The following is a 13,225-nucleotide window of genomic DNA, read 5'->3' on the forward strand; positions in this document are numbered from 1 at the left end:
CCTCTCAGCAAATAGCTTGGGGTGTCTACTTTCTAAAATGGGGTCATTTGTGGGGGTTTTGTGCCATCTTGGCATTTTATGGCCTTCAAAACTGTAATAGGTAGTGAGAAGTGAAATCAAAAATTTACGCCCTTAGAAAGCCTGAAGGCGGTGCTTGGTTTTCGGGGGCCCCGTACGCGGCTAGGCTCCCAAAAAGTCCCACATATGTGCTATCCCCGTACTCAGGAGAAGCAGAAGAATTTATTTTGGGGTGTCATTTCACATATGCCCATAGCATGTGTGAGCAATATATCATTTAGTGATAAATTTGTGTAAAAAAAAAAAAATTTTTTTTTTTTTGTCATTATTCAATCGCTTGAGGCAAAAAAATAAAATATTCAATGGGCTCAACATGCCACTTATCAATTTCCTTAGGGTGTCTACTTTCCAAAATGGGGTCATTTGGGGGGGTTTTGTACTGCCCTGCCATTTTAGCTCCTCGAGAATTGAGATAGGCAGTCGTAAACTAAAAGCTGCGTAAATTCCAGAAAACGTACCTTAGTTTGTAGATGTGACAACTTTTGCGCAAACCAATAAATATACAATTATTGACTTTTTTTTTACCAAAGACATGTGGCTGAATACATTTTGGCCTAAATGTATGACTAAAATTGAGTTTATTGGATTTTTCTAATAACAAAAAGTAGAAAATATCATTTTTTTTCAAAATTTTCGGTCTTTTTACGTTTATATCGCAAAAAATAAAAATCGCAGAGGCAATCAAATACCATCAAAAGAAAGCTCTATTTGTGGGAAGAAAAGGACGCAAATTTTGTTTGGGTACAACATTGCATGACCGCGCAATTACCAGTTAAAGCAGCGCAGTGCCAAATTGTAAAAAGACCTCTGGTCATTTACCAGCAAAATGGTCCGGTCTGAAAGTGGTTAAATAAACATATCTGTTCTTATGTGATCGCTCTGTATTCTTGTGACTACACCAACCTGAGAGGGTGACAAACCTGGCACACCTTGTGTCATAGATGACTGACAACAGGGAGATGTAACATATATGACATATGATGTGTTTCTTTCATCAAGCAACAGGTCAAGAAGTCAGTGTGTATCACTCAAAACTAACATTTTTGGGGTGGGTGAGTGGTATTTCACCAGCAAAGCACCAGGTTAATCACCTGCTACCCCTTAACCTCAGCCTAATCTCTAAAGAAAATCTGCCATGGGAGGAATACTTGGATCGCCATTAATAGCTCATCCATATAAAAATGCTTGTAACCCTTAAACCTTAATTCTCCCCCTAAACCTTGACCTTACGACAGCTCTCTCTTACCAGTCCTTAGCCTGGCCTGAAATACTTAATCCTCACCCTAACCCCCACCTAATTGATAACCCTCAACCCAACCCCTAACCCTCAGGCTTATAATAACCCTTAACCTGGTCCTCTACCCAATCCAGAACCATCAATCAATCCCTCAACCTTATCCTTAAATCCAAACCTATACCAAAACCCTCATCTTAATTCAGCACCTTCAGTATAACCTGTAACCATCATTCTAGCCCATTACCCTTCACCTAATCCATAACCATAAATCTAACCCTAAATCTAATCCCTAACCTCAAACAGGATCCGTAAGCCTGAACCTTAAGGTGAAAAAACATCTGACAGTGTCTGCGCCCCCAGCTCCCCCGTTTTACTTACCTCACCCCTCGAATGTCCCGCGCTCGTCCCCGTTCAGCCTGACCGCTGATTGGCTGAAGTGGATGGATGGAAAGCAGCGCAGCCATTGGCTCGCGCTGCTGTCAATCACATCCACTGACGCGGAGCGCCGGAGGCGGGGCCGTGTGATACAGCGAGCGGCTATAGCCGCCGGCTGTATCACGGGAGCGCGCCCGCAGATGCTTCTCACCATCCGAGGGAGCTCGCATGAACGTGAGAAGCATCTGAGGGAGGAAGCAGAGACAGCCGCCAAGGGACCCCAGAAGAGCAGGTTCGGGGCCACTCTGTGCAAAACGAGCTGCACAGTGGAGGTAAGTATAACATGTTTGTTATTTAAAAAAAAAAAAAATCACTTTACAATCTCTTTAACCTTTTCCATTACACTCAGCCTTATTGCCATGGTTATGCAGTGATCTTCCTCTGTTTGCTTACCTCCCCTCATGTGTTCTGACTAAGAGGCCAGCCACTTCCACCTGGTGGTTTTTATAACCTCTCTTCTAAGCATGGCTCCACCCCAGGCCCTATCAGGGAACCCTATATTAACCTGTGCACTGCAAGCCAACAGTGCTGATCAACCATTGTGTGTTTGGCTTCCTGCTTGCTGTGTGCTCTATGGTTGTCTCTGTTACCGACCTTGGCGTGTTCTCAACGATTCCTGTCTGCTTGTGACCTTGACCTTTTGCATGTCTCCGACCATCCCTGTCTACCTGTGACCCTGAACCTTTGGTGTGTATTCTGTTGTTCCTGTCTGCTAGTTTCCATGACCTCTGCCGTATCCCCTTACTATCCTTGTCGTTCCAGCCTGCTGCTTCCTTCTCATGTAGTCTACCGTGAGCGTGAGCTGTGAGACCCTAGGGGCCACGACTTGGAGCCAGACTGCAGCGAAGTCCATCCTCACCACTGGAGGCTCTGGTGAACACCCGCTGGCTCTTAGACTCCGCGCCCTGGGGAATCTATGCTCTAGGTCCCATTGGGATCTGTGTTAGTGAGTGATCCTGTAGACCTGTGTCCTGAATCTCCCTGGGTACAATCCGCAGCAGTCAGTCCTAAAGTCCACTACCTAGCAGTACACTTGCGACTCCTATGGAGTACATCTGTCACCTGGTCTCAGGTGACCTGACACTTATCCATGACCATTAACCTAAACCTCAATTCAACTCAAAGATCAGTCTAACCCATAACCCCGATTTTAACACACTGCCTACTACCTAAAACTAGCACAAAACCCACAACCTAATCCATGACCACAAACCTAAATCTAAACCTCAACCTAATCCAGAATCCTTAATCCAATCACAATCCTCATTCTAGCCCATAACTCTCAACTTAATCCATAACCATAAACCTAACCCCTAACCCTCAACCTAATCCATTTCTCTCAACCCAATCCATAACTTTCAACCTATCCCATTAAGCGCAAGCCAATCTATAACCATCAACCTAATCAGTAAACCTCAACATAATCCATAATCCTTAAACCAATCAAAAACCCTTAGCTTAATCCAAAACCACCAGTCTAACCCACAACCCTCATTCTAGCTCATTACCCTCAAACTAATCCATATTTATAAACCTAACCCCTAACCCTCAACCTAATTCAAAACCCTCAGCTTAATCTTAAACCCTCAGTTTAACTCCAAACCCTAATTTTAGGCCTTTACTCTTAACCTAATCCATAACCATAAACCTAACCCTAAATATATTCCCTAACACTCAAAATGGATCCATAGACTTTGATCTAACCCATTACATTTAACTAAATCCATCACATTTAACCTATCCCATTACATTCATCCTTATTCATAACCATTAACCTAACCCTAAGCCTAAACCTAATCCATAACCCTCAACCTAACTCATAACCATAAATTTAACCCATTGTCCTCAACCTAATCCATGATGTTTCAACCTAGTCCAAAACTCTCTGCTTAATCCAAAACCCTCAGTCTAACCTGTGTAGCCTTATGAGTTTATGTGAAATCTCCATTAATGCCTGTACAGTATTGTAATTAGAAATATATTTCCATTAGATTTAAATATATATTTAAAGTATTGAGTGTTTGTGTTGGTGTTACTGTAATTGGTTCAACTTCAAAGCTTGGCCTTTTGTTTTCCCTGATAACAGCTCACCTGGGAAGTAAACAACAGCTTTCGTTGACTCATCCAATCAGGCTGTTCCCAATATACATTGACTAGGTACAGTGACCAATTAGGGAGAATTAGATTAGCCACACTACAGAAAGTAGGGGGGGATATAATGCTTTGTGAGCAAGCCAGCTCACTCTGGTGTGGGAGCACACGGCAGTCACCATGGGCTGACCTGAAGTTAACAGGTAATCTAACTCTGAACTTGCACCTTATATTGTATTGTAAATATGGTTCTGTGAGTAATTTGTAAATATCATGTAAGCCAGGGGACCTACACTGTATATTGTGATGTAAATACTGTCTGGTGTGTAATTTGTATATATTATGTAACCCTATAAATAAATGTGTATTGCTGATTGAACTATCTCTTTTGTACAAGATCTCTCAGATCTAGATATGTATATGTCCATACTACTACAATGATTGAGGGGTATGCGCATAATCATAAATACTAGTCAACACCTGTAATCCTCATTTTAGTGCAATGACCACTACCTTCAGCCTAATACATAACCATAAACCTAAACCTACCCCCTTATACTAAACCTAATTTAACACTTAAATAACACTTAACCTAATGTATGACCTTAAAAGAAAAAAACCATCTCTGAACCTAACCCATATCCCTTAACCAAACCCCTAACCCTCAATCTAATCCATAAACCTCCACTTAACCTTCAATCCTTAATCTAAACCAAGAATTAGGGCAGCGATTGAATGCAACATATTGTAACTCATGTGTAATGAGCTGGACGTATATAAGATATATTGGCAGTTACATTCAGTTGTATAGTGGCTAGCCCTCAGTTCAAATCTCGACCAGGACACGACCTGTATGCAGTTTGCACGTTCTCTCCGTGCTTACATGGTTTTCCTCCCTCGCTCCTAAGACCTGCTGCTAGGTTTTTTTGACTCAGTTGAGTGTACTCATGATGGCTGCCGCACACTCCAAGCAGCCCAGAGAGAAAACCAATAGAAATATTAATTAAGGGGAAATTCCAGGTATATGTAGCGCTACCCCTGTAGGAGCCACTGATTAGGATAGATCCTCTGTTATTTGCCTCAACCTTTTCCCCCCAAAAAACAAAACTCATCTAACACATTGCATTGAGTGTACAAACATACAATATCACAGAAAATCTTTGACAGTAATACTTAGAATTACTTAGTAATACTAAGCAATAGTACCCCGTAGTAATGCTATATCAAAGAATACAGGCACCAAACCAGGTAGTGAAGGTGAACTTAAAGTGATTGTAAAAGATCACCTTGTGAAACAACCCATTCAGTTTAAAATAGAAATGAAAGACAAAACATTTTTGTATAAATATAAAAAAACATTATAAAATCCCCTTTTCAATTTTTTTTTTAAATGATCACATTTCCTCTGTTCTCAGGTGCATAAGAGCTGGGGGGAGAATAAATTGCAGCACACTGAGCTTCCCAGTGAGTGGCTGTGCAGTGGGGGCATGTCAGGACAAATCTGGTCATTTGTGGACAGTTCTCTGAGTTCCCAGCATAGCTAGAGAACTGACAACGTGGTGCTCTCTTGCTGAGTGTGGTCAGTTTTTATTAGGAAAGCAGAGAGACTGTTGGGAACACCAGGGATTTCACACAATAGAAGCAATACACAGAGTACATGAAACCTTCTCATACATGTTTGGTAACTAGGCAAGCATAAAATAGATTAACAAAAGCAATAACACAATTTAGCATGTAAAGTGATTAACAGTAGGGACTAGGCATAAAATGACATTTGGCATCCAGATCAGCATAAACAATACATAGGCCACCTCTGGTGCTGCAGTTTATAAGGAAAGCAGAGAGACTGTCAGGAACACCAGGGATTTCACACAATGGAATTAATACAAAGAGTACATGATACCTTCTCATACATGTTTGGTAACTAGGCAAGCATAAAATGGATTAACAAAACCAATAACACAATTTAGCATCACAATTTAGGAACTAGGCATACAATGACATTTGGCATCCAGATCAGCATAAAAAGTAGTAAGGTCACCTCTGGTGCTGCAATGAGCAGTAGTAAAGTTTAATCTACCGAGTGCTGGAACTATACTGCCAGAGTGCATTTATGGTGGTGATGCTAGTCTTAGCCCTTGTACACACGTTCGGAGAATCTGTCGGAATGTGTCCTATCGGACCGTGTCGTCGGATAATCCGACTGTGTGTGGTATGCATCAGATTGATTCTGTCAGAATATCCGTCAGACCCAATTTTCCAACATGTTGGAAATATTTCCAGACCAACTGGGCCGGTCGGACATACTCCGATCATGTGTAGAGAATTTTAATCGGACCAAGTGCCACGCATGCTCAGATCAAATTCCTACATCAAAGCTATTGGCTACTAGCCTGAATGTAGTCCCATCGTAACGAAATTACGTCATCACGTTCTGAAAGATCGGATTTTTCACCAACTTTGTCTGACCGTGTGTATGCAACAGTTTCGGACAAGATCCGACGGACAAAATCCGACGGGCAAAATCCGACGGATTTGGTTGTGGAAATCTCCGACCGTGTGTACAGGGGCTTAGACCGACTGGGTTTGCACTGTCCAATTGAAAAGGAGGATGGTAAAAGAGGGGCAGGGGAACAAAAGGGAATTACAGAATAATTATTACAGCATCCCTTTGAGATGTTCTTTTGCTGGCTAACGTTGGGGCCCTTTAAGGCAGGTTTTTTTTTTTTATAATCAAAAATTTGTAATGTTTTATTATAAACTTCAACATCTCAATTCACTATTATACATTCTTGTATTTGCATAGTTTACATAAAAAAACACATGAATAAATATTACAAGAAAGAACTAAGTACAAAACTATCTTGTCAAAAGTTTACCATTTATGCTACCCCCCCCCCCCCCCAAAAAAAAAGGTTGTTAATCCCCTCCTCACCCCCCCCTTTTCCCTGCCATCCCTGGAGTAAGTCTGCTCTATCCCTTCATTGGTTCACTTAACGGCAGCCCCAGATAACCTAAATGCAGTACAGGTATGGTCCAGATGTGGCAAAGGGTTAGTATAATGTGGTAAATGGTTCATGTAGGTGCAGTCTAGGTTTGGAATAAGTGTGGTATAAAGTGTGGGTGGAGTATAGATTGGGTAAACTTGGTGTCCTGCTCTCAGTGGCTCATTCCCTGCTAGCAGTAGCAACAATGGACAAATACCCCTTTCACCAGTCCCTGGGACTGCATTGACCTCTCGCTGTAGCACTCCTTCTCTCCTTGAAAGCCTCCAGTGATCATCAGTGGGAAGTAGAGGGTGAGTGGATACTCCTGTCTCCCTGAGGCAGCAGGTCATGTGCTGTAATGTGGGCAATGCAGTGCTGACCCAGAGTGTCCTACTCCCCGTCTCAAGCTCAGATCTACACTGGTATGGTCTCCTACTTGCAGGTGCACATCCAGACAGAGGTATTCACTCTCTAACTCCCTCTGTGCCAAGAGGAAGAACTCTCCTGAGCAGTTTATTACAATTCATCTCTCCACTCCTCCTGCTGCACAGTGCCTTGGGATCTGTAGTTTATGGAGTTTATAGGCCCCAGGATTCTCAGAATTCTATGGGCTCGCTTGGCTTTAGCTCTCCTCCTACTGGCTGCAGGAGAATGGTGCAGCATAACATCATTATCTCAGTAGATGGAGAGTCCATGTTGCTGTAGTCCAGCGCCTGGCTACATATAAATCATTTATACACAGTTACATTGGTCCAGATTGTAATAATAAAACTAGTTACAGTATATACTGTACCTGACTGAAGCCCCGAAATCTGTAAATCAGTGAAGTAAACATCACTACTACACCACTTACTCCAGTGATCTCTGCTAGCTTCTAGGTTTGTGCTGAGCGGCTGGAATGATGCATTCTAAATACAGAAGTGTCAGAAACCATGAAATCAGACTGAGACAGAAGTACAGTTAAATCGCACTTGTTTAATAATACAAGTAAAAAAAACAAACATAGTCAAAACATAGCCAAAGTACAACAACTAGAACGGATAGTCAGCCAAGCCAGAAATCAGGGATCAGTGTAGTGGAACAACAAGCAGGATCTGGAGCCAGAAGGGATGTTAGCAAAGCAAGTCTTGAACACAATCGCAGGAGATGTCTGTGATGTTGACCAAGGAGAAGGCAGAGAACCTCTGGACTGGACAGCTTAAGTAGGCAGGACTGACAAGCAGGATATTATCAACAACTGAGTAACTGTGGAGAGATAGGAGCTGGCAATTAGCCAACAGTTGAGCAGCCAGCTCAGAGAAGGAAGGGCTGAGCCCAGCCCTGACAACAGTCTCTGGTGCTAGCTGTCCTACATGTGGCTACTGAACCCAGTAACCCATCTTTAAGCCCTGCCAGCCTTCCTGACTGCAGTTGCCTCTTTCCACTGCCCCTTCCGCAGTCCTGGCTCCTGTGTTCCCTAGTTTCTGACTGGGCTTGTTCCAGACCTGTCTGCCTATCTCGAGTCCCTGACCCCGGCTTGTCTCATGGATACCCTCTGCCTGCTTCTTGTGTTTGACCCGGCTTCCACCTGAGTTTGTCTGCTCTGCTTTAAACCTGGTTCTGATCTCTGCTTGCGTTGACTACTCTATTATCTCAGTTACTTTACAGACCCATCTCACCTCACAGGTGCCACCTGCCTACAGACTCTGTTCATCAAAACAGCAGCATTCTTGAGCTTTCTGCAAGCAACTTCACAGGCGACCTGTGCTGCTTTGTGCCCAAATCCTCCTGTCTCACCTTCAGGGGAGTTCGGAACTTAGCTGCAAAGGAAGCCCTCTCTCCATTGGCCTCCAGCACCTGGTATGTGATAATCCCGCTGTCCTCTCCTTGTTCTCTCTTTTGCCTCCGGTCCAGGACCTTTTCACGTGTTCTTGAAAGTTGTCCCCCCCAGAATGGAGAGCTCCCTCAAAGGCCCCCGAAAGTCTCCACGCACTCACTCCAGTTTTTCCACTCAACAACTCATCTCCAGCTGGGCGGACCCTGGGTATTTGAGGAGGCCTGCCCCCTGCCATTCCAAGTTGGGAATTGGTCAGGGCTCCCCAGAACACCCCAGGTGGCTCCACCTGCCCTCCATCCTCTCTGTCCAAAAAGCACTTGAAACTTCTAGAAAGAAGTAGGAGGTCCTAGTGATGTCATCTGTGAGTCACCTAGCACTACTCTGAGCCACTCCCAACCCAGAATGAAAACAAACAGACCTAGCAACCAACCAGGCCTGCTTAAATTTACCAAACCACTATAGCACACTACTAGAGGATGCTACATTACAAAAAAAAGAGTGTACGTTACATGAAAACATTATTTTTACATTGAAAAACAATGAAATACAAAGAAGTCTATAGTACATTAGCACACTGATGCAAGTTATAATTAGGAGTGAACATATCTCAACCAATATTTTACAAAAAATTGGGTTATGCATATTTTTATTTTTTGCATTAAAATTCGAAAAGTGTATTTGAAAAACTGCTGCGCAAATAGTGTGGCATAAAAAATTGCAACAACAGCCATTTTATTCTCTAGGGCCTCTGCTTTAATATATATATATATATATATATATATATATATATATATATATATATATATATATATATATATATATATATATATATATATATATATATATAATGTTTGCGAGTTCTAAGTAATTTTCTAGCAAAAATACTGATTGTCACATGTCAATAAAAAATGCCAGAAGACGCCAGGTCTGGAAGTGGGTAAAAAAATTAATAAAATAAATGCAGCAGAGGCTGCAAATGTCACTGATTCTGTAGTGCTGTCCCTCGCAGTAATACCCTTTCACCACAAGATGTCCTCAGTCTTCTGGGGTAAAGTATTGTATGTGAAGGAAGCAGGAGTGCGACCACAGCCAGGAGAGCCTTAGAGAAGAGGCTTTGTAGGACCAGTTACACCTCTGGGGGGACCCTGCAGGTGCAAGGAATGGGGTAAGTATTACATCTTGTTCATGTACCCCTAGACTGAATGACTAGTTAACCCTTGCAGTGTAAGGGGAGCTTTAGTTAAAGGGTAGATTTCTAATTCCTGAGAAATGGGTATCGCTAAAGAGCTGAAGCAACCCCTTTATAAGTTGGAGACCCTGATGGTGAGATTTCCCTGCCTTTGTTTGTGTCTCTGTCCCTCCCACTGGACCACAACAAAGGCTCTCTCTATAGCCGGACTCCACAATTATGTGACTTTAATATTTAATGGAGAATCCATTTTTGGGTGGTGACATCGTCATTTGACAATGTTAAAGTGTCACTAAACCCACGTCATTAAAAATAATAATAAATAAATGTATTACATGCTGTTCATACTCATCAGTCACTATGAGATTTGTTTTCTGTATCCTGCAAAAAAAAAAAAAAACTGGTTGATCCTGCTGCTCCTTATCTCCCCCTTCTGTCCATGTCCCCGATTCAGCTAGGGATTTTGCAGAGCCATGTTGGCAGTTCTGCACATACTCAGTTTTCAGTGAGTTTCTATGCTGAGAATTTCCTCCCTATAACATCTGAGCAGCCCATGCGGTAAATGACAGCCCACTCCCTCCCTCCTCCTCCATGCCCACTAACCAGCTAAACACAATGGGGGTGGGATATTACATGCAGATTAACAGAGGTTTCACCTCCCTCCTATTCTAAAACACAGACTGGAGGGGCGTGACACAAAAAATAAAGATTTGGTTTCAAACATATACTGTAGATTTGTATGACAATTTAAAACAGTTTATTGATATTAATTATTCATTTGACTCTGTATTCCAAAGACTGTTTTTTTTTTTTTTTTTTTTTTTTTAATCTGTGTCCAGCAGCAGAGGACTAGAAGCCCCTCCTGCTTATGTTTCCCTGCAGACAGGCTGGGAGAGAGCTGGGTCATGTGACAGCTGTATATCGATTAGGAAAAAGGCACTTGGATTTTGTTTTAAATTCAAATAATCCACATACAGAAAGAGAAGGGAGAATGTAAATTAAACAGTGTGTGTTTAGTATCACTTTAAGGCCACGGTGGATGGACAGAACTGGGAATCCTGATGGCAAAATCAAATTTTATAAGATTTTACATTTTATAAGAATCCAGGATGTCATGGTACAAATCACTTAAGACTGAATTTTTGGTGGCCTGGACCATTAAAAAATATTTTTTTTCCCCCATTCAATAGCAGGTCAGGTATGAAGTAACTCTCATTGTCCAGGTGTAGTTTAAAGTGAATCTTTTACTAATTTTAATTATTTCAAATTAGGAGTCTTCCCTAAGAGTCCGTTCACACAGGGGCAACTTGGGATCCGACTTCAGGTCGCCCCTAGTCGCCTCAGGTCGGACAACATTTAAAAACCAATGTAAGTGAATGAGAGCTGTCTTAATGCACGCTACTGAAGTCGCTCCGACTTCAAAAGAAGTTCCTGTACTACTTGAATCCGACTTGTAGGCGACCGGTACCCATTGATTTCAATGGAGGTCGCCTCCAAGTCGGATTTCTGTCTATACGGAGGCGACTTTGACAGAATTATTAGCTCTGAAGGGGGAACTCCACGCCAAATTTCTGAAAAAAAATTGGCGTGGGTTCCCCCTCCGAGAGCATACCAGGCCCTTAGGTCTGGTATGGATTCCAAGGGGAACCCCCTACCCCGAAAAAACGGCGTGGGGGTCCCCCCAGATCAACACCAGACCCTTATCCGAGCACGCTACCCGGCCGGCCAGGAAAGGGGGTGGGGACGAGCGGGCTCCCCCCCTCCTGAGCCGTACCAGGCCGCGTGCCCTCAACATGGGGGGGTGCCTTGGGGGAGGGGGGGCGTGCGGCCCCCCCACCCCAAAGCACCTTGTCCCCATGTCGATGAGGACAAGGGCCTCTTCCCGACAACCAACGGCCAGGGTTGTCGGGGTCTGCGGGCGGGGGGCTTATCGGAATCCGGGAGGCCCCCGGATACCGGCCCCCCACCCTATGTGAATGAGTATGGGATACAATGTACCCCTACCCATTCACCTGTAAAATAAAGTACAAAAAAAAACACAACACACAAGATAAAATAATTTATTGCACAGCTCCGGGGGTATTCCGTCTTCGGGGGTCTTCTCGCCGGACTCCTCCGCTATCTTCTTGTAGCTCTTTTGCTAGCGGAGGAGTCTGGCTTTCTTCCGCGCCGCCGGCCTCTTCTCCCGACCTCGGGGGTCTTGTCCCCCTCTTCGGTCTTCTGTCGCCGCCGTCGCCGCCGCCGCCTTCCATTCTTCTCCTTCTTCTCCTGGAGATGTTGACTCGACGAGCTCTCCGGCCGCAATGCCAGGGACGCGCTGCGCTGCCACTTATATAGGGACAATGGGGCGTGTCACATGGGTTGATGTCACATGGGTTGGTCACATGGGTTGATGTCACATGGGTTGGTCACATGGGTTGATGTCACATGGTGACCCCACCCCCTTACGATGTCACAGTCCCGGAGGATGCTGGGACTGTCACCATGTGACATCAACCCATGTGACCAACCCATGTGACATTAACCCATGTGACACCAGCCCACCGCCTGTAAAAGAGCTATAAGAAGGCGCGGTGGCCCGGCAGAAGAACCGAAGAGGGGGACAAGACCCCCGAAGTCGGGAGAAGAGGCCGGCGGCGAGGAAGAAAGCCGGACTCCTCCGCTAGCAAAAGAGCTACAAGAAGATAGCGGAGGAGTCCGGCGAGAAGACCCCCGAAGACGGAAGTGACCCGGAGCTGTGAAATAAATTATTTTATCTTGTGTGTTGTGTTTTTTTTGTACTTTATTTTACAGGTGAATGGGTAGGGGTACATTGTACCCCATACTCATTCACATAGGGTGGGGGGCCGGTATCCGGGGGCCCCCTTATTAAAGGGGGCTCCCGGATTCCGATAAGCCCCCCCTCCCCCAAGGCACCCCCCATGTTGAGGGCACGCGGCCTGGTACGGCTCAGGAGGGGGGTGCCGCCCGCTCGTCCCCACCCCCTTTCCTGGCCGGCCGGGTAGCGTGCTCGGATAAGGGTCTGGTGTGGATCTGGGGGGACCCCCATGCCGTTTTTTCGGCATAAGGGGTTCCCCTTGGAATCCATACCAGACCTAAGGGCCTGGTATGCTCTCGGAGGGGGAACCTACGCCAAATTTTTTTCAGAAATTTGGCGTGGAGTTCCCCCTTCGGCAAAAGTCGCCTGGCCTAGGGCGACTTGTAAGTCGTTCCAAGTCAGGTTGAAGTCATCACAAGTCGTGTTAAAGTCGTCCCAAGTCGCGCTGTGATCTAAACTCAAGTCGTGTCCAAGTTGCCTCACTCAAGTCGCCTACAAGTCGTGTTGCCCCTGTGTGAACGGACCCTAATTGTAGATATGCCAGCTGTTCACTAGAAAACCTTACCTGGTGCTC

This window comes from Lithobates pipiens, unplaced genomic scaffold (genome assembly GCF_037356315.1).
Source record: "Lithobates pipiens isolate NorthernLeopardFrog02 unplaced genomic scaffold, aLitPip1_a1.2 Scaffold_22, whole genome shotgun sequence".
In the NCBI taxonomy this organism is placed as follows: domain Eukaryota; kingdom Metazoa; phylum Chordata; class Amphibia; order Anura; family Ranidae; genus Lithobates; species Lithobates pipiens.